Source organism: Mus caroli, unplaced genomic scaffold (assembly GCF_978045245.1).
Source record: "Mus caroli unplaced genomic scaffold, Mus_caroli_1 scaffold_10, whole genome shotgun sequence".
NCBI classification, from domain to species: Eukaryota; Metazoa; Chordata; class Mammalia; order Rodentia; family Muridae; genus Mus; species Mus caroli.
The window spans coordinates 108,416,666-108,438,591 of NW_028227265.1; the positions used below are offsets into that span (position 1 = coordinate 108,416,666).

At 41.3% G+C, this 21,926-nt stretch overlaps 2 pseudogenes; one reads left to right on the plus strand and one right to left on the minus strand.

The window, feature by feature from the left end:
- Positions 1-15,510: 15,510 nt before the first annotated feature.
- Positions 15,511-21,926, minus strand: part of LOC147002492 (neutrophil antibiotic peptide NP-2-like) — a 100,941-nt pseudogene continuing 94,525 nt past the window's right edge.
- LOC147002493 (pyruvate dehydrogenase E1 component subunit alpha, somatic form, mitochondrial-like) lies at positions 18,213-19,420 on the plus strand (annotated as a pseudogene).

Sequence of the window (21,926 nt, forward strand, 5' to 3'; positions counted from 1 at the left end):
AAACATAGCCCAAGCCCTCAGAGCCATCTGAGAGAAGGGCAGCCAGCTTTTAGACTTAGGCTTTTGGCCTGTAATGCACACCTTTTGTACCCTACCACACTGTACACCCAATAGCATCTAAATAATACAAATATTACTTGAATTATGGCTATCTAAACTAGGTATCTCATTAAATTGACTGTCTCAGTCAATGGGGTAGGAACAGTGTTTTGGGTGGCTATTAAGTCAGTAGACAAGAGGTGTACATAATGATGAGGATCAGCTTCACAGTTCTGAGCACAGACAATACTATTATTCCTACAAACAGCCAACAGGGATTTTCCCAGAGATAGAAAATATCCCTCACTGCAACAGAAAGATTCCTGTTTTCAGAAAAGTGAGTGATGTCTGCTTCAGACTTTTTGTTCTCACTGCAGAAACACATGAAGGAGAACAGAGAATAAACAGTTACAGACTAGGGAGAAAAACAGAGCCTCCCAGCCAGGGGAGCCTTGCTTCTCAGCACACTGATCGGCTGGCATTGACCTCTTTTCTCTGTGTCACCTCACATCACAGGTGAGAAATGTTAGTGGTACCAAACTGTTACAGAGTTGTGGACCCACTCAATAAATCACAGCTGGAAAATCCTCTAGCGTAGTGTATGGGGTGAGTGAGCTAAGAGCTCAAAGAATTTGTTCTCTGGAGAGTTGGTACCAAATAGTCCCAGAGAACAACCTCATAGAAAAACTACCTTTAACACATTTAGCCTAATTTATTATTTTTTTAAAAGTGTTTTCTTAAACTGACAAGTGAAAATGGTACATGTTTCTGGTAGCTGATAGAAGGCTATATAAAACCAATTCCTACAGGATTGCAAATGACCTTGTTGGGCCACTCTAGAAAAGAATGTTTATAGAAACAACCTATCTCTCAAGATAATCTGTCTCACTTGAATCAGACAGTTCCAGAAAAGAGAGACTCTAGAACTGCACATAGTTCCCATGGCTGTACCAGTTTCCTATTCTCAAACCCCTAACCCCTATAAGCACAGCTAGTTTTTAATCCCTTGGGAGGCCTCTCAACTTCCTTTAAGAAAGAGGCTGCCCTTCACTGTATGCAGCAATAAGCAGAGTCCCATCTCTTGAAGTTCAGACTTCTGCCTCTTGTCTTCTGTCTCTTTATGCTGCCTCAGAAATCTAGCAGCATCCTCATAGTTGCCTAGAGTAAGCACACATCAAGGAGTAGCCATCTCAACCCAATGAATGTGCCCACTATCTCAGATTCTTTTTGTCATAAAAACACTTCAAATAATTCTTTAAGTATTTTTCAGGTTTACTGTTAACTATTTACTAACCAGTGATCACATTTTTACAGCTGATCTCCTGAATTTATTCCTCTTACTAATGCAATACATGTATCTCTTGATTTTTCTTTTCCTTTTTAAAAATTAAACTATAGTTGAATTATTTCCCTCTTCCTTGGAGAAGACTACTTCCCTCACTCTTGGCATTCTTTAGTTACCTGTGGTTCTTTATTTAGGGTTGAGGCTCCAAGAGATTTCTCCCTTTCATGTTAATGCGTCTATTGGTGTTGTCCTTGTTCAGGTCTTGTTTAGGTAGCCATGTTGATGAGATTTCATGAGCATTACTTCTTTGTCATTGTAGGAGACACATTTTCACAGCAAATTCCCTATTCATCTGTCTTTTACAATCTTCCTGCTCTCCCTTTCATTATGATCTCTGAGTCTTGAGTGTGAGGAGTTGCTTTATAGATGGGTCAGTTGTGCTGGGTATCATAAGTCACTTGTTCTCTATAGTAGTTTTCTGTAACCACTGTAATCTCTGCTTGTTGCATAAAAAGTTTTCTTTGTTGAGGGGTGAGAGTTATACCTGTTCCAAAACAACCCTAAATTCTTACATAAAGTTAGAATAGTGCTTTTTTTTTTTTTTTTTTTTTTTTAATCTAGTGTCAAGATTGCCTCCCAGGGACCATCTGGCAATATCTGGAGACATTTTTGGTAAGCTAGTACCAATGGCACCTAGGAGCCTGAGATCAGGGGTTCTGTCAAGCATCCCATGAGGCATAGGGCAGTTTGCCACCACAGAGGATTAACTGACCTAACATGTCACTGGAGCTGAGGTCTAAGAACCTCAGCTGAAAAGGTAGGATGTCTCTTTTGGCATGCTATAAGGTATTATCCTGTTTCAACAGGTGTGACAGCCACCTCATCTGCCACCTGTGTCATGACAAGCCTGGATCTAGAAAAGTATAGTACAGTATGTCTTGATTGGAAACAATGAAGTCTCTGGTAGTTTTATCTTATCAAGGAGGATTAGTAATGCAGCCAGCTGTGTATTCCTTGTAGTCTTTATTACTCAACAGAAAGGCACAGGGCCTCAGCTTATAGATTTCAGAGATAAAAAGCTTTGGGCCCTGCCCACAAGCAGCTGAAACCCTCAAATACCTGAGAACAAAAACAGATGCCTGTCTACCACACACTGAGATGAGAGTAGGTTGAAGGAAATTGCACAAGGTTGCTGCCTTTTTCTTGAAGATAAGAATGGTCACCAATTAAAAAGAAAAAAAAAAAAGGTGACAAAGCTTATGCATTCAAATGTCCATTTACTGGGGAGCTATGCAAATGGTTAACAAAGAGCATTTGAAGGCTACACTGTACATGTTTTTAAACATCCAAAGTGATTAGATGTTGAAAACCAAAGACATTAATGTTTCTGCTATATACTACCATTTTAAACACATCTTTGACTATCCATTCAGAAATATCTATTATTCATCCTTTCTTTCTGTTACATTCTCTCATTCTAAATATATCTTTGTCTATCCATTCAGAAGTACCCATTACTCACCCCTTCCTGCTGTCACGTGGCTCCTCTGCCTATGCTGAGTAAGGTTGCCAGTGTGAGGCATATCAGATCCAAAGGGAACTCTATGTTCTCAAATTCTGGCTGATAGACAAAAGCCAACATCCTTCAGGAACTTGGGAAGCTAGTTTCTCTCTACAAATGACATCATTTCCTTTATTACAGGCGGAAGGGAGAATCATCTACCTGTGGTGCTGATTAGCATACCAAAGCACATGCCGGTTACCAGGCTCTCAGCATCACAAGTACCTGTCACACAAGTCAGAGTCCGTGGTGGCATTCAAGCTTTTCTCCCCTTCTCTTCTCCCCTAAAAGTTTCCAGCTTATGAGCTGTCCTCTCCCAACTGCCTGTTCTCCTTAGAACCCTGCTATTTCAGCCACTCTCCCTCTCTTTTGTCCGATGTTTTGTGGTTTTGTGTCTTCCTCTCTCTGCCTCCCTCCTCCCCTTCATCTGCTCTGTTGCTCTCTCTCTCTCTCTCTCTCTCTCTCTCTCTCTGTTCTAGACTCTTTCAGATATCTCTGGCTGTTCTCTCTCTCTCACATCTACAGTAAAAACCTTCCTCTTAATCACACTATGAACTGGTTACATTGTCAGTTTATATAAGGAGCATGTATAAAGGGAGCAAAAGGAGATGAAGTTCCTTACACCTCTTGTGATCTTAAAATCCTACCATGTAGGACTCCAGGCCAGGGCAATAGAAGATACTTTGTTGTGGCAATCTAGGTGTGGCTTGAAGTCTGCTCTCCCTCAGCTTTCCTGAGACAGTTCTATCCTATCTCCCCAGGGGTTTTATTAGTACATATTTTATATTTATTTTTCTGTGGAAGGAGGTGGATGCTGGTGCACACATGCTACAGTGTGTGAGGGTAAACACATATGGTGGTGTCCAAGTGGGAGTCAGAGGGCATCCTTAAGGAATCGGTTTTCTCCTAACACCATGTGGGATCTAGGAATTGAACTCATGTTGTCAAGCTTCTGTACAAGTGCCTCTATCCTCTGAGTCATCTTGCTGCCCTTTTATTATTTTATTGTAAGATATTAAGCTAATGGGAGGGACTGAAAACCCCAAAACTATATGTGTGCCTGAGTGCACCTATGTGGTTAAACATCTCTCTCTCCATCCCTCTCTATCTTCTTCTCTTTCCCCCTTCTCTCCCTCTCTCTGTCTGACTGTTTCGTGTCATGAATGTAATGTCAAGCAGAAAAACGGTTTGTGTAAAAGTTTAGCAGAAAGAGGACAGGGAATTAGTCTGAAATGTAGGTATTATAAAAAGTTGAATGTAAGAAAGTTATTTGAACAGAGAATTTAGCAGTGAAGAGGGACCTTGTATAGGACTTGTTGGGGCTAATTAATGGGTCAGCCACCAATAATCATAAATACAGAAATGTACACATGCATGCACAGACATACATGTGAGCACATGTACAATACATGTCTACAGTGTCTACATGGGAATTACTTGGCACACACACACACACACACACACACACACACACAGACACACACTCACACACCAAAACCAAGGCTGGTATGTCCTCTTAGCTCCAGTTTTATTCAAGCATTCAGGTGTTGCTAGAGCCTGCCAGTCACCTCTAGCCAATAGTCCATACTGAGCAGCCTAGGACAATGTCTGGGTAGTTGCTTATCCTCAGGTGGTTGAAGAAGAAGCCTATAGACAGGAGAACCTTGCTTTCATGTGTCTCTGATTCCTCCTGGATAGTTGGTGTTGTTGTTGGCTCACTGGTGTGTTGTGGTGCAGATGTGATAAAGTAAGGCCAGTGTGTTGGGGGCTCTGCTTTCATTTAGCCAAGCCCATATCCAGAGCAGTTTAAAACACCCAGATTCCATGATAGTGCAGTGAATTACAGATACTACCTGGACAATTCTCAAACATGCAACTTCAAGTGTGTGAATAGAGCCCTGGTCAGATGTTCTAACCTGCTACATCTGAGAACAGTCTTGACTCCAGAACATGAAAGTAGAGGTCTTCCTATCACTTGGGTAAGGTGATTTGTTCTGTAATGTTTATTAACAATGCCTAGGTACTAAACTCTTTGAAGATTCAGAGGTTTGTAGAATTCTAGTTGGAATTACTGACCCCTTTTGTTTGCTTGTCCTCCTGTTTGGGTAATTATAATAAAAATTAACTGTGAAGCCAGAACTTCACCTCCAAAGATTTAGAAACATGTAGCATCTGGTATGAAGATACTACAGAATCTATTGGAAGCCATAGCAGAGGTACTTCAGTTCACAGAGAAGGCCTAGGAGGGAGGTGTTTTAATAAATGTGTGGAAAATGGTTTGGGAAAGGGACAAGAAAGATAAGGGACAAATTGTACAGCTGCTAGATGTTTTTATAAAGCATTTCTGTTCATTGTTTTAGTCCTAGAACTAAGAAGACATGCTCCACAAAGACTTGAGAAGTTAATATTTCAGTTTCTGGCTTTAGAAAAAATGAGATGCAGGTCTGTGCTAGTAAAGTATCAAATAGCTAATCAAATGTCTCTCTTAGGGCTACATTCCAGTGGCTAGAGATGCAGAGTCTTGTTTTATAGTTAATTGACACAGATTCAGGAGGTAGGCATGGCAGGGTGAAGAGGGAGTCATTTCTGCACACTCCCTAACCAGCTTGTCAGGACCTGCTGGCTGCTATTAAAATATGTCCCAGAACAGTGACGTCATGCTCATGTTTTCTGTTTAGTGGGGAGGAAGTATGTCTGAGAAATGTGCTTCATACTTCATTCAGTTCTGGGGATTCTTGGAATTCACAGATCTTGAGCAGATTAGCCCAAACAAGGTTGCCTTTCAAGGTAAATGGGCCTTAGGAGCAGGCACAGTGGGTCTCAAGTCCTATCCTTCCTTTCAAGATGAAAAACAAAACAAAACAAAACAAAAAAACAAAAACAACTCCCCCCAAAAAGAACCCATAAAAAACCCCAGACAATTTAGCCATGTACTGTATGAGTCAGGATTTAAAATAATGTGTGTGTGTGTGTGTGTGTGTGTGTGTGTGTGTGTGTGTGTGTGTGTGTAAAATACTCCCAGAGCCTGCACTGTAGAGTTGTCCCAAGGAATGGATCAATAATGCGCCAACTGAAACCTGGCACGCCTAAGCATGACCTAAGTGTTGTCGATCATTACATTCATCATCATTAAGATAGAGAATGGAATGTCAATCAGACCTACCAGAGAAGGGACACCCCAGCAGGAGCTATGCTTGCAGGACAAACCACAAACCTTGGCAGCCCATTCTCTTGCACCAATTGTGTTCTAGTTCTACATCACATGCATGAAGTCACTGTTCTGGATCATATTTTAATAGCAGCCAACAGGTCTTTACAACCTAAACCTTCTTAATGCTGTGACCCTTTAATACACCTTCTTATGTTGTGGTGACCTCCAACCATGAAATGATTTCATTACTACTTCATAACTGTAATTTTGCTAGTAATATGAATCATAATGTAAACATCTGATGTGCAGCAAATTTTATATATGATCCCCAAAGGGGGTCACAGCACACCAGTAGAGATTCACTCCCCTTCACACAGAGGTAGATAAAACTTAGATTTTTCTCCCTAGGGAAAGAGACAAGTATGATCTTTGTCAAAAGGAAGATATTTGGTGATCAGAAAGTCAATCAATCAATTGATTGCTCAGTAATCTGCTTCTTATTCTTTAGCACAAAGCAAGCTTCCTTTGTCACACGGTTTCCATATTGTCTGTCTTATTAGTTCTGATGGGTGTAATTTAGAATGGGACATTGTATCCACAATACGCCTTATTACAGTGGATATATGCTTTGGGGTCTGTGCCTCCCTCTCTGTCTGCTGTCTGAGTGACATCAGGAAATTGTGTATGAGGAGTGTTCACTCACCAGGTGGAAGGAACCTGGATTCCACACTGGAATTCAGCACAACCAAAAAGGAGCCTTATTCTCTGCAGCCACACAGAGACCGAGGAGCTTGGTGGTTTGTTTCCTGTTGCGGAGATTGATTAATCTACAAGTAAAGTATTTTCTCTCATTTGTCCTTCTGAGGGATCAAGACGACACAAGGACTCTGGGGTACCTATAGTTTATTAGTACATAGACTAAGAATGCCCTAGGATCAGTAATCTCTATTTTCTAAATGAGATTGGATAGAAAATAACAATTAGAGGAAATTCAGAGAGGTACCTCAGCTTCTGAAATGGAGCCTACTTCTTCATGTGTAGTAAAACAACCTCAGTCCAGGTATATACCGAGAGAAGACTCAGTGCCAGGGTGCCTCCAGAGTCAAAGAAAACAGGTGAGGAAGAGCTCTTCTCTCATGCTTGTGCGGTGAATTCTGGGGGAGTTCCTGTCTTCTTGGTGGAATGATAGTGTTGTCCACGGGATGAACTTTGTCAACTGCCTTCTCTTCAGATGCTCTCAAAGTTGGTCTCCAAACAGTGCTTTTTCCAAATTATCTAGGTTCCCATGAAGAGATCCGTAGGGATGCCATTGCAGGCTGGATTGTCTTCCCTTTACTTCAAATATTGAAGCTCTCTCTCCCAAAGTGATGGCATTGGAGGCAGAAATGTTGGGAGGTCATTAGGACTACAGGAGGTGCTTATGGAAATGAACCATCATAAAGAAGCACAGAAGACCTGGCTCTCTCTCCTTCACCAAATGAGGAGGCAAGAAGCTTCTAATGAGAGCCAGGAGGCAGGCCTCTTTGTGGAGTCAACTTGGAAAGTTGCTTGATCTTGGGCTTTCCATTCTCTAGAACTGTGAGAAACAACACACTGCTATGACACTCACTATATGGTATGTTTTGTTACAGTAGTTCTCGATGACTGTTAAAAACCCAAGTTGGAGGAGAAAGTGGTTCTTGTAGGGTATCACAGGAGAGTCAGTTCAATGACCAGCTACTCAGGGGTCATCCTTGGAAGCAATGACACCCAGTGCTGGGACATGGGCCAAAGATGACTTGTGAACTCTGCCTCTGGCCCATAATGTGCAAGTTCATTATGACTAATCCCAGAGCTGTTGACTTTATATCATGAGTCAAACATGACACAAGCTGTTTATAGGTCATATGGTGGTATGACATTGAGTTTAGTTTGCCAAACAGCATTTATATTGTAAGAATTTACTTTTGAAAGAACTGTTTATATTTATCATTTTAATGTTTATTAAATTTCTCCTTTAAACTTAATAACTTAACATAATTGAGTTGGTAGAGTAAAATTTGTGCTATTTATTTTTAATCCTATATAAAGATAATAAGGTAAATCTATTGAGTGATATATCAAAAGATGTCAAAAGGTTTTGAGCAGTGCCTAGGGATGGCTTAGTTACAATCAAGGAAGGAAGCAGACCAAGTGGTAATTCTCTGTTTAAAGTGGGTAAAGGTACTTGCCTTGCAATCCTAGTGATTCAGGGTTGATACTTGGAACACACATAAGATGGAAGGAGAGAGTTGATTCCCCAAAGCTGTCCTTTGACCTCCACACGGTTCCTTCTCTAACACTAATAATAAATAAAATAAAAGTTAAAAATAAGCCCCAAACCACAGCAGATATTTACACAGATACTGTTTTCCTTTCTCTTTGTTCTATTTTCTTCTGATCATATTTATTGACCTCTAATCTTGTGTTTATTGAATAGAACAATAAAATAAGACTATTTGTGTGCATTTAGATAAAGTTTATAGCTTAGCAAACAAAGGGACAGAAGGAGAAAAAAAAAAAAGCATTTTCCCAGAAGTCCTGAGCAGTATTGCTCACAATGCAGCTGTAGAACAGAGGTAGGTGGCAGACAGGGCCTGATAGCAGCAAGGGCGTGTGAGTACTGCCAATATAACTGGTTCTTTGAGTCTTGAATCCCACTGCTTTCTCTAAAACTATCCGGTCTTCAGTGAAGTCTGTAGTATTGGGTAAAATAGTTGGAGAGTATATAGCAAGGCCATTTCAGCAGTCAAACAGCCCTAGCTCCTCCAGTCCTGAAAACATGCTAAGGTGTTTTGCTGTCCTCTACTGGCAGGCCAGAGCACAGTCCCAACCTCTAAAGTCATTTCTTATTCTTCAAACTCACCCCTGTCCCTCTGATTTATACAAAGTATGCACGCTCTTTATGCCTCTCTCTAACATCAAGGGACTCATCGATACTCTTAGAGGCTCTTGCCTGGGAATCATTGCTGCATAATTTGACCCAGGTAAAATCTGGCCCAACTTTTCTTGACGCTTATGAAACATAACTAATATTCTTCCACCTATATCCACTCGATATCTCTAACACTTCAGTATGCTTAAGTAAACACTGCCCTCACCTTTGTCATTCCCCTAGCATGGTACTCACATTCCTGGTTGCTACCCACTATCTTATTCTATGCTGAAGACCAGAGGGACTTGCATTTTTCTTTCCATTTTCAATGTGATATTCAGTCTATCAAGGTGGTGGCCTGAGCTTCTGGGAAACAGCCATCCATTGAACTAAGCTCCTTTATTTCTCAACCTTTCTCTACCTTCCCTTGCATAAGAGACTCAGTGTGCATAAGAGACTCAGTGTGCTCTCAAAGGGCCACTTTGACATGAGAGATAAGGTACTCTGTATTTCATAAATGTAATTCCTTGGATTCTAGTCAGTGTAGAATCCTACCCACAAAGCCCATAAAACCTACAAAACTGGAAACCATACTATACAAGCAAAAATATAGTAAAGTTAAAGAAAAAATGCCGTGTCTGGTGGTGGTGGCCCACAACCTTAATACCAAGAGTTGAGAAATGGATGCTGTTAAGTTTGAGACCCACTTGCTTGGTCTACAACGTGAGTTCCATGGCAATCAGGGCTACACAGAGAAACCCTTTCTCAACCTCCCTCCCATGAATTGCCCAAACAAGGTCATAGGAACAAACAAACATCTCCAAAATACCTTTGAGTTAGTTTACAACAACATGTTTTAAGGGAGAATTTTCTTTGCTCAACTTTCAGAGGACATTTGGGTTATCGGTGGTGTTATATGATAGTAAGTACTATTTTACCTATTTCTAGAGTGTACACAAAAGTCAGGTTCTACTAACATCAAACCCCAGAGGAGGGATTTTGTAGATATACTTTACGGGGATGCTATTAAACCCAAAGGAAGGAGTTAAGAGAGATATCCTAAAGAGAGTCTGTGAGAGCAAAAGGAGAGAATTTGCAGTTACCCCCTAAAGAGAGGCCCAGAAGCTCTGTAAGAGCAGCAGCAGCCCTCAGACCTGGGCTTCCATTGAACTTTCTAATTGCCTCCATAATTTCTCTCCTTAATATTTCTCACAAATATTATGTTCCTCTTTGTCTCTCATTCTACTCTTATTCAACAGGTAGACAAATATCAAGTTCCATTGTTACTGCAGGTATTTCCTATTTATTTCCTCATAATTAGGATGCCCAGAGAGATACACATATATGTAATTCTTTTCAGTGTTATTTTTTGAAAACTGAGATTATTCTCTCTCTAAAGTCTAATACGTATTTTATATTTTTAATGCACAACTTCTTTGTCTTTTAAGGCTTTATCTTTCTTCAAGTGATTGTCTTGCTCAACATCTCCTGTGAGTAACAGAGGCTACATGTAGGGGAAATAGAAAATTGGTCTCCAGCAAGCTTGTCCCTAAGTTTTAGGATTACAGATCATGCTACAGACTTTTGTGTTTCCACCGAATGGGCAGTACTGAACCACAAGATGGGGAGCTGTTTCAATAGTTTATTTTTTCTTACAACTCTCTGCATCCCAGAGTCTTTGCTGAGCCAATTGTTTCTGTCCGGTTTTGTGCAATAGACCAGTGTAGAAGTTAACAGAACCCCAGCCACCATTTCCTGGACAGACCATGTCCATTTACAAATTAATGGTCATATATGCAACTTGTGACTTACAATGACTGATAATTAGCTTTACTTCAACTATTTATAGATAAAAGAGTAAGCGTTCAAAAAATAGAATAAGACTTCTCATTCAGTCTTAAAAGCAGGAATATACTCATATTAGGTGAACTGTCAGCTCATGCTCCCTCATCCTGCAGGAGAAGTTCACCATCTTCTCTGTTATTTTCCTGTTAGTCCTCAGGGCCTCAGGATGCAGCTGTCTGAGAAAAACCTGAGGCATCTCTAGACCAGGAATATATTGGGTAGAGAACCCTAACATGACCAAAGAGCAAATGCCACACTGCATAGAGGTAAGATAACTAGAGAGAAGGAACTAGATACTTGACAAATTCTGGAAAGACACACATGCATGCACAAATATATAAATGTTTTAGCTTATTTTTCTCATCTGTGTGTTCAAGCATGAGAACCAAATATGTATAGATTTCCTTCTGCCATAAACTTTTAATTCCAAGATACGTTTGAAATATACTAACTATAAGTTAGAAGAGAACAAACTGCGGCTAGTTAATATTATATTTAAATATTTAAGTTTAACCACAGAGTCTATTTCACTCTACCTATTGGAAGAGATTATAGACATTGGAGAAGTGTATGAGTGTGTATAAGCATATGGGCAGGGGTGGGTTCAAGGAACACCTACAAGAATAGGCGATAAGAAAAATCCTCACATCCTGAAAGAAATAATAGGTCCCATGGATCTTGGTTCCTACCAGCAGAGTTGTTCCAACTGCATGCTCTCATGTAGCCAGCATAGCAAACCCATCCAACTCAGCTTGGGAGTTCTCTCAGATTCTCTGCAGCTGTGTAGTAGGCCTGATTGTAGTGCCTAATGTTCTCCTTGTCTCTAGGTCCAACACTAAAACAGTTCTTCATAAAAAGGTATCAACCAGAAGAGAGTGACTTAATAACTTGTATTACAGGATGAAGCTCAACTCTATGTTTTATAAAGGAAGTAGACATACAGTAAACTTCTAAATTGCTTTCTTATTACATGGGGATTATTAATGTCTTCAATTTGCTTTCTTCTCAAGGTCCCCTGTAACTTTAATTTTTTTCAACTCTTATTTTTAATGATGGCTCTTAAATGCATTATGCTGCCTTTTAGTCCACCACCCACTGACAGTAGTGGAGAAGAAAGGATACTGGGAAGTGGAGCTACTTAGAAATAGTTCTTTGAAACAACTCCCATCTGTGTTGTCTAGAAATCTCTATATCAGTTCACAGGTTACCAGTGACATCTTGATCCACTCGCAAACAGTTTGGGGATACACCCGAAGTCCAGTTCAATAAAGTCAGGATAACAAACATGTATCAGCAGTGGCTGCACTACAGAGCAGAGACAGCAATGTCTCAGCCTTGGCTCAAGTCAGCAGGAAGGACCAGCAGGAATGTCTGGAGGAGTTCTAAGCTGTGGCTCTCTCTCAGTGAATTGGAGATCAGTGAAGACTGGAGACTAACAAGAGTTGCACTGCTAGCTCTATAAGCAGGCCAACCTCAGACTTCATCACTGTTCATCCAGGCTTTTTTATTACCCTCCAAACATGTGTCTTCCACAGGTCTTGCCTCAGCATGAGCATCTGTCTCAGCTGAGGTCACTCTGCCAATCTCAGCTGACCTCACTCTGCCAATCAGCCCCAGTCTGCAGAAGCATCAAAAAAGCCACAGTACAACATCAGAAGTTTTTTGGTACATTTCTCTGTACGGAGTGCCAACAAATGGAACTCATCTACACAATGTAAGGTGGACAAATACAGGTGTGTTATTAGCAAAGAATCCTTTATCACCTGTCTTTTCACATGCTTGCTTTAGGAGAACATCCTTTCTCTTGTGTCTGCATCAGTAACACATTCCTTCATGATTCTGCCTCAGCCTTTCACCTGTGTCCACCTCAGGACAAAACTCCTTCACATGTTTGGCACTGCAAAACACCTTTCAACAGTACTGATTTTCCAAAGAACCCTTATGTTTCCACTTCAGTTCCCTCTCGAAAAGTCCCTACTATATATACTTCATTAATATTTGGTATGTGCTGTTGTGAAGACTTTTGGGTTCAAGATTCAGAATCTTAATTCAAAGCCCCTAAAAGACCATAAACCCCTGAAAGACCATAGGGTTTAAATTGTAACTAACTGAATTTTTTTTTCTTTCAAGCTGCAGCTGTCCTCAGTTCCCAGAGTTAGATTTGATACTAAAAGCTAAAAGGGATCAAAGACCACAATGCTCTCTCTTGGAGTTTCCTCAGGTATGAGAGAACATCTGGGGTGTCTTGCACTCCTGGAATTCCTAGTCTTGTCTTAGTCTCTGGTTGCCATCATATTCCCTATATGCTCTAGATCATTTGAAGGAAATTATTGACTTGTATTGAGGCACAGGTTGACACTGAGTCTGTAGACCTGCCCTCCCCCAGAGAGTTTTCCCTATATAATCTAGACATGTTGTTCTTTCCTCTCTCCTCTTCTCTCTGCATGAAGGCTTTCTCTCTTTCTTTCCCCACCCCACCTCTGTCTTTGCTCCCCTTGGTGACTTCCCTTGTGTCCCTTCTCTCTCTCTCTCTCCCTCTCTCTCTCTCTCTCTCTCTCTCTCTCTCTCTCCTAGAGTTAAACTAGTATCTTAAAGTGGCTTAAGGGGGTAAGGGATAAACAGGGAAGCAACCTCATATATGCCTGTTAAATTTGGTGGATGGTTGTTAAGAACTGGAGGCTTAGGATCTTCAGATTTCTCTGCAGGCCTCTATGTTTGGTTCAGCTTTCAGGCACCTGTACAGGTGGCATGAGCTGTTGTAGTGACTGAGGTTACTGTGTTCTCAAGGACCTTATCTCTCCTGCTGAATCTCTGTGTGTCACAGGATATCTCGTCCTGTAAGTGACATTCGTCACATTTTCCAACAGCTTAGCATCTGTTAAGAAGGGTAGACAAAGATATCTTAAGATACCTACACCTAGATATCTTAAGGTATAGCTAAAGACCTGCACACATGGTTGTGTGTGTGTGTGTGTGTGTGTGTGTGTGAAGTCAGGCCTACATATATCAAATCCAGCTTCCTGTCATGTGCACAGATACTTCATATGATGTGTATATTTGAGTGAGATTTCCTGCTTTGCTTCATGTCTTGGAGAGTTTTACTGCTCTGAACAGACACCATGACCAAGGCAACTCTTCTTTTGAAAAAATTTTTATTGGATATTTTCTTCCTTTACATTTCAAATGCTATCCCAAAAGTCCCCTATACCCTCCCCCCACCCTGCTCCCCTACTCACCCACTCCCACTTCTTGGCCGGCATTCCCATGTACTGGGGCATGTAAAGTTTGCAATACCAAGGCACCTGTCTTCCCAGTGATGGCCGAATAGGCCATCTTCTGTTACATATACAGCTAGAGACAAGAGCTCTGGGGGGTACTGGTTTAGTTCATATTGTTGTTCTACCTATAGGGTTGCAGACCCCTTCAGCTCCTTGGGTGCTTTCTCTAGCTTCTCCATGTTCCATCCAATAAATGACTGTGAGCATCCACTTCTGTATTTGCCAGGCATTGGCATAGCCTCACATGAGGCAGCTATTTCAGGGTCCTTTCAGCAATCCTTTCAGGGTCCAATCTTGCTGGCATATGCAATAGTGTCTGGGTTTGGTGGCTGATTATGGGATGGATCCCCCGGTAGGGTAGTCTCTGGATGGTCCATCCTTTCGTCTCTGCTCCAAACTTTGTCTCTGTAACTTCTTCCATGGGTATTTTGTCCCCCATTCTAAGGAGGGACGAATTATCCGTACTTTGGCCTTCCTTCTTCTTGAGTTTCATATGTTTTGCAAATTGTATCTTGGGTATTCTAAGTTTCTGGGGGCTGGAGAGATGGCTCAGCTGTTAAAGGCTAGGCTCACAACCAAAAATATAAGGCAACTCTTATAAGGAAAACATTTAATTGGGGCTGACTTACAGTTTCAGAGGTTTAATCCATTGTCATCAAGGCAGGAACATAGCATCATCCAGGCAGGTATGGTGAAGGAAGAGCTGAGAGTTCCACAGCTTCATCTGAAGGATGCTAGCACAATACTGACTTCCAGGCAGGTAAGATGAGTGTCTTAAAGCCCACACCCACAGTGACAAACCTACTCCAACAAGTCCACACCTACTCCAACAAGGCCCTATCTTCTAATATTACCACTCCATTGACTGAGAATATATAAACCATCACATTTCCTATTTGGTGCCTTTTCTGCTTGATGCTACTTAGAGTTGTGTCTGTAGAGCTGACACACACATAGAGCTCCATGGGCAGGTAAATGATCTTTGCCTGCTATGCTTGTCAAATCCTAACATTTAGAATGAGGAGGTTGGTTTCTTTGAAATTTAGGTCATTGTGACAATGTGAAAATGAAGATAACCATCTTGAATTCTTCCCAGGTTTTCAATGGCTTTGAGAGTGGTTCTGATCTACATGGGCTGGGTTATAAGATGAGAGATTAGGATCCTTACCACAGCATTGACCTTTCTTATTATCCATCAGGAGTCTCTGTGATAACCTTGACACTTCTACAGACTAAAGCCATGTATTTCATTTGAGCATTCTGGTACTTGGTTCTCAGAGACTTACTTGGAGACAATAATCAAGCACACACAGAGAGAACTTGCTATAAGAAGTTTATTTGGATATAAAGGAAGAGAAAACTCAGGACATAACATGGCACAATAAGCAGTCTCCTTCAAGATTTCAAGTCTGATTACAAACATATTGTTCTTGTTCTTAGTGCTCAGCTGCAGAAGAGTCAGAAGATGTGGCCCAGGTATCCGCAGGCCTCAAAGTGCCGTTCTCTTCAATAACATAGCCTGTGAGTCTGCAATAGCTGGTCAAGCCTGGTTTCACATCTGGGGATAAAGAGATCATGTATAGTACTTAGTGTCTGTGTCAGCAGGGCACAAGAGATCTTGGGCAAGATATGTGCTGGGTGAAATTGGTTCTCCACTTTGATCATTACTGCCAGCAGCATGAGCAATCATAATTATTATGAATAAATATACATGATAAGCACAAAGACGAATAAAGACTAATCCACATTGTCTTAATTTTGTTTTCATTTGTCTGCTCCTGCCATTACATAAATATCTAAACAGACATCTCCACTTTCTAAAGTATAATAAATAAATAAATTAGACCAAGTCTAGCCATTTAAATCTAGAAGAAAAAAATAAACAACTAATCACTGAATCTCAACATGAATAAAACCACGTGATATTCACAAACAAATCTTTGCACAAAGAAATTGATCTGTTTGGCTCTTGGTGTTCAATGAGGACAATAAAGAGGTAATAAAGTCACCTGGGTGACCCATATTCAGAGCTTAAATCGATCCCTTCTCTCTATGTCATGGTTCTTGCATGATGACATGTCTCACCTGCATTTTGGAGAGCAGTGCTTTTATCCCCTCCAAAGGATATAGAAATGTCCTGGTCCTCCTTGACCAACTGTTCCTGGTCTGGAGCCTCCTCAGTGCTTCCTTGGGGAGATCCTGCCTGAGTGTGCAGGGCCAGCAGGAGAAGGGTGGTGAGCAGAGTGAACATCCTCATGGCTGTGGGTTTCCTAGGGGATAAAAAAACAAATCAGGAATCATGTGTGCCTGTGTGTGTGTGTGTGTGTGTGTGTGTGTGTCTGTCTGTGTAAATGCGGATATTTGTGAAGAGAAGGATCCAGGAGAGGCCCTGCAGTTAGAAAGGTTCTACATTAACAAGGAGAAAGATTTGTCCTCAAGGTCTTCTTGATATTTTTATTCTCACAGGACAGCTTCCCCCATGATAGGCCTTGGCCCATGTGTTCTGTGTCTGCTTTGGTACAAGCTGGTGAAGATGAGTAGGACACTGCTATTGCTTCCCATTACCGCTTGGATTTGTACTTAGATTTGAATGTTTTTAATGTTAAAAAAAACAAAAAACGAAACAGCATTGTCATGTATTATGTGTAAGGAACAATGCCTCTAAGTCTCTTAAGATAGATTCTTATCTGCTATCTGAAGTTGTTGACTCTGTGGTCAGACCTGGTTCCTGGTGATATAGAGAGTCAATGCTTGTTGGCCACATTGACCTTATCTAACTATGTATGAAAAGAGCTCCAGTAACTCTAGGCACAGCATTGTTCTAAGAAGGGCAAGTGTTTATTCTCTCTACTTCTATGAATGTAGGAATGGCAATTAAGACAATCAGTACTAAAGCATATGACCCAATCATTTCACACACAATAAGAACTTTATCTCAAGCACAACAAATTAAAGACCTGAACATAAAACACAAAAGCATAAAACTAGTAGAGGGAAATTAGAATTAGGTCTGGACAGTGATGTTTTGCATAACACCAAAGTTGTTGGAAACAAGGCAGGTGGGCAAGTGGGATTGTGGGATTGCACTGGGCTGGACAGCTTCTGCATAGGTGAGGAAGTAAGCATTGGTGGGAGGTGGCAGTCTAGAACATAGTGGAAAAGCTAGCAAAGCAGATATCTGAATAGAAACTAATAAACAAAACAGATAGACAACATTTACAACTCAGTAGACAAAACCAAGCACTACTAAGAGATATTTCTTAGTAAGGCATTTTAAAAATTATAATATTATTTCTACTGGAATTACAAGGAAGACACTTGTGTTTTGGCCAAGTTGTGTTAGTTTCCCTATAATCACTACATACTATTCTTTGCAGCTACCACAGGCCCAGACAGAAGAACCCTAGAAGGGTGTCTGATGATGTGGTCTCCTCCAGAGCAGCCTTTCCTTCAGGGAGCCCATTGCACCTAGTTCTCAATGACACATCCATACTTTGAAAGTTACTTTCATTACGTACAGACCCTTGTGGTATGCAGTGAGGGCAGAGCCTTGGGATACAAGAGCAGCAGAAACATCTTGGATGGATTTCCTTTATTTAAGGGTTACTTGTGATATCTTAATATTTGTGGTTAGTTTCTATTGGTTACCTCAAATACCTGTGGTGAAAGAACAGTTAAGCAATTTGTAAAAGCTGTGGTCAAAGAAGGGCTTCCCAGATTGAATTCTTATTTATCTAGTCCTAGACTAGATGACACCCATTTGCCCATTGTTGTTCACTTTAAGGAGCTTGTACTGCATAGCTCTGTGGCTGAGGCTTAATCACTGGTTTCAGAAAGCATGAAAGAGTACACAGGAAATGTGTGGCCTACAAAGCAGGGCTTATGCTTTGTGGGGATGACCAGAATACATAGTCAATGAACATGTAAAGAAGGATTTGAAAACTAGATCTCAGTGAGCCTTCTCAGGACCTAAGTTACTAGAACTAGTTAAGCCATTCAGCAGAGTAAGGACACTGCGTTGTGGTGAGATTGTACATTAGTTCTGCTGTGAGACTGTGCAGGTTCTAATGGAGTCTCCCATGTGATTGAAGTATATTTATGCCTTTTGAGTGCCTGGGTGCCGCGGCCGCCGCGTGAGTCTGCTGCGCTCCACGAGGAAGATGCTTGCCACTGTATCCCGCGTGTCGGCAGGCACTGCGCAGAAGCCGGCAAGCCGGGTGCTGGTTGCTTCCCGTAATTTTGCAAATGATGCTACATTTGAGATTAAGAAATGTGACCTTCATCGGCTAGAAGAGGGCCCTCCAGTCAGCACAGTGCTCACCAGAGAGGATGGGCTCAAGTATTACAGGATGATGCAGACTGTGCGCCATATGGAGCTAAAGGCGGATCAGCTGTATAAGCAGAAAATCATTCGTGGTTTCTGTCACTTGTGTGATGGTCAGGAAGCCTGCTGCGTGGGCCTGGAGGCTGGCATAAACCCCACGGACCACCTCATCACCGCCTATCGAGCACATGGCTTCACCTTCACTCAGGGCCTGCCTGTGCGAGCAATTCTTGCAGAGCTAACAGGACGAAGAGGAGGTTGTGCTAAAGGGAAAGGCAGGTCAATGCACATGTACGTCAAGAACTTCTATGGAGGCAACGGCATCGTTGGAGCTCAGGTACCCCTGGGAGCAGGAATTGCTCTGGCCTGCAAGTACAATGGAAAAGATGAGGTCTGTTTGACATTATACGGCGATGGTGCTGCTAATCAGGGTCAGATCTTTGAAGCTTACAATATGGCAGCACTGTGGAAATTACCTTGCATTTTTATCTGTGAGAACAACCGCTATGGCATGGGGATGTCTGTTGAGAGAGCAGCAGCTAGCACGGACTACTACAAAAGAGGAGATTTTATTCCTGGACTCAGGGTAGATGGAATGGATATCTTGTGTGTCCGAGAGGCAACAAAGTTTGCAGCTGCCCATTGCAGGTCTGGTAAGGGGCCCATCCTGATGGAGCTACAGACTTACCGCTACCACAGACACAGCATGAGTGACCCTGGAGCAAGCTACTGCACTCGAGAAGAAATCGAGGAAGTAAGAAGTAAAAGCGACCCTATTATGCTTCTCGAGGATAGAATGGTGAACAGCAATCTTGCAAGTGTTGAAGAATTAAAGGAGATTGATGTGGAAGTGAGGAAAGAAATCAAGAATGCTGCCCAGTTTGCCACGCTGATCCTGAGCCCCCGTTGGAGGAACTGGGCTATCACATCTACAGCAGTGACGCTCCCTTTGAAGTGCGTGGTGCCAACCAGTGGATCAAGTTTAAGTCAGTCAGTAATGGGAGACTGTTAGATGGATGGATGGGTGTTCCTCATCCAGTGTAAGGAACTCTGCGCTCTCAACTTTGACAGGAAATACCCAGACAACAAAAGTCTTGAAAACATGTAAATTAAGGGAGAGTAAAATTGCATGCAGTTTGTACATTGCTGTATTCGGTGTATTCATTCATGTGAATAGGAACGTATTGGATTTGTATAGGATTTGAGATGGGTATTGCAGAGTTTATAACCATCCATTATATCCTGGATTAGGTACTAAAAAGGAAGAACTCTGCCGTTTGGTGGTGTGGTCCTGCTGGGGAAATGCAAAGCATAGGTAGAAGTGTAGCAGCCACCAGGAATTGTGGAGGTTGGCACTGATCATCATGTCTCTGATCAAAGGCTAGACAAAATCATGTGTTTCAAAATAAGGGTACTTCAGTCACCTCAAAGGTAAAATAGTTTAATTTTTTCCATTTAGACATTTAACAAACATGAAATTGTACTCCCATTGCAAGGCACACTTTTTAACCTTTCACATTTAAGTAATTACACTAGTTTATAAAATACGTATGCTTTATCTTTCCAGCGCTATGCTGAGTTTTTAAATATTAGGTCAGGGCTGACATTACTTACAATCTTGTTTATAAACAAGGATGCTCTAAAATCACACATGCTTGAATTAAATGAACAAGGGTCTTTCTGTGGAAACTCTGAGTTTGTGTGGATGCCAACAGAAGCTTTAATCATGAGCAGGTGTAGGGTATTTTTTGCTCATTCTCCCCAGGCTTGGCTCACTGTGAAGTCTCCTGCATTTGTCTTCTGTGCTGGGAGACTGCATGCCAGAGCCTACAGAGGACACCACCCCTGCAAAACAATAATTTGCAGAAGAAAAGCAAACTTGAAGCCAGCCATCTACTCTTTAAATGTAATCTCTAACTTAAAAGCAAATGTCGCCTTTTTCTGAACATGGTACCATAGGAATGCTGGTGGCTCTGTGTAGAGGTGTGGACATTTAAACAAGAGTGTAAAGAAAGGTCTATCACTTCATGCCTTGCCACCTTGAACCTGAGAAAATGAGCTGTGTTTGCTGTGACACAGGAAAGGTAGGGGAGAGATCCTAGCATTTTTAAGTATTCACATGAAAAAAAAAAAAAAAACCTAAACTGTTGGGAGGCTCTCTTACTGTAGTCTGAGGCACCTTAGGTCTTCCTTAGTGATATCGTTGAGAATATCAGAAAGTGTATAATCCTCTTCAACAATCTGAAAGATTCAATGTATGGATAAGCAGCTTTTCAACAATATCATAGGAATACTTTGATTTAGAAATTTACCTTTTCTATTGTATTTGCATCCACTCCTTGTAGTTGCAACCAGTCTATAAGCTCTCTGTCAGTTCCCAGTCCATCAGGGGGTGGTGGGTTCTCTGTACCACCTATAATGATTCCAATTTTGTTTTATTGTATAGTAATGTATTACCATAAAATGCTTTAGAAGTAACCGAGTGGATGTGATGATGTATCCCAACAGAAGTGTAAATGTGCTGTGAAAAGGAAACGAATTAAACTTGTTTGATTAAAAAAAAAAAGAAGTATATTTATCAAGTCATTATCTGAAAGGACAGCATGCAATGTTTCTTGGCCACTAAATAAGGCTAAACAGTTCTCTAGAGACATATGGGCAAAACTCTTATGCTAATTTCCCTTGAGACATAATGTCTTTTGAATGTCTCACCGAATAGGCAGATGGTAGGTAGGGAGATGGGTCTTGCTAGTGTTAGGAAGTGATGTGTGCTTGGAGGCATCATGCCTAAACCAGTACTGGCCATTTATGAAGGCAATATTAGGCACGGCATGATCAGAATGGACATTCCATTCTGGAGATGCACTGACTTTCTACCATATAGTTCCTAAGAGTGAAAACAGTGCTTTGAGATGACCTCAAATCCTCTGACTCTGCTATCAGAATGCAGGTTTGTCCTAGCTAATCTTGAGCACAAACTTGGTCATTTCTTGACCAGTAGCAAAATCTCACCCATGTCAACATGCTGTATTTGTTGCCAAGATTTGATGTCTTAATATTTCATATTCTCCTTCCTAGATGCTGCTGTGGCCAGAATGGCTAAGTCCTACTAAAATTATTGTATGGCAATCATATTCCCAAAGGTTATGACATTCACAAGTGGAGTCTTCTGGCAGGGGATTCGGATAAAAGGGAAGAGCCTTCAGGGATAGGGTGGTTCTCTTATAAAAGAGACTCAGGGAACTCCTTAGTCCTTTTTACAGGGGCTGACATGTTCTGAAAATGTCATTTATAAACCAGTAAATGGACCACTACCACATAGTAAATCTTTTGACACATTCATCTGAGACTGCATAATCCTCAGAACTGCAGGAAATTGGTACCATCTGCTATGCATAACGCAATTATTATATGACTTAGTATGTGTACTCCTGTTATACAAGACAAAATGGACTAAGGCAGATGTTCACACTGGAACACATTTGCCATACTGTGAGGAAATCTGAGTCTTGTTTAGAGAACCACAGGGAATGAACTGAGGCTCCTTATA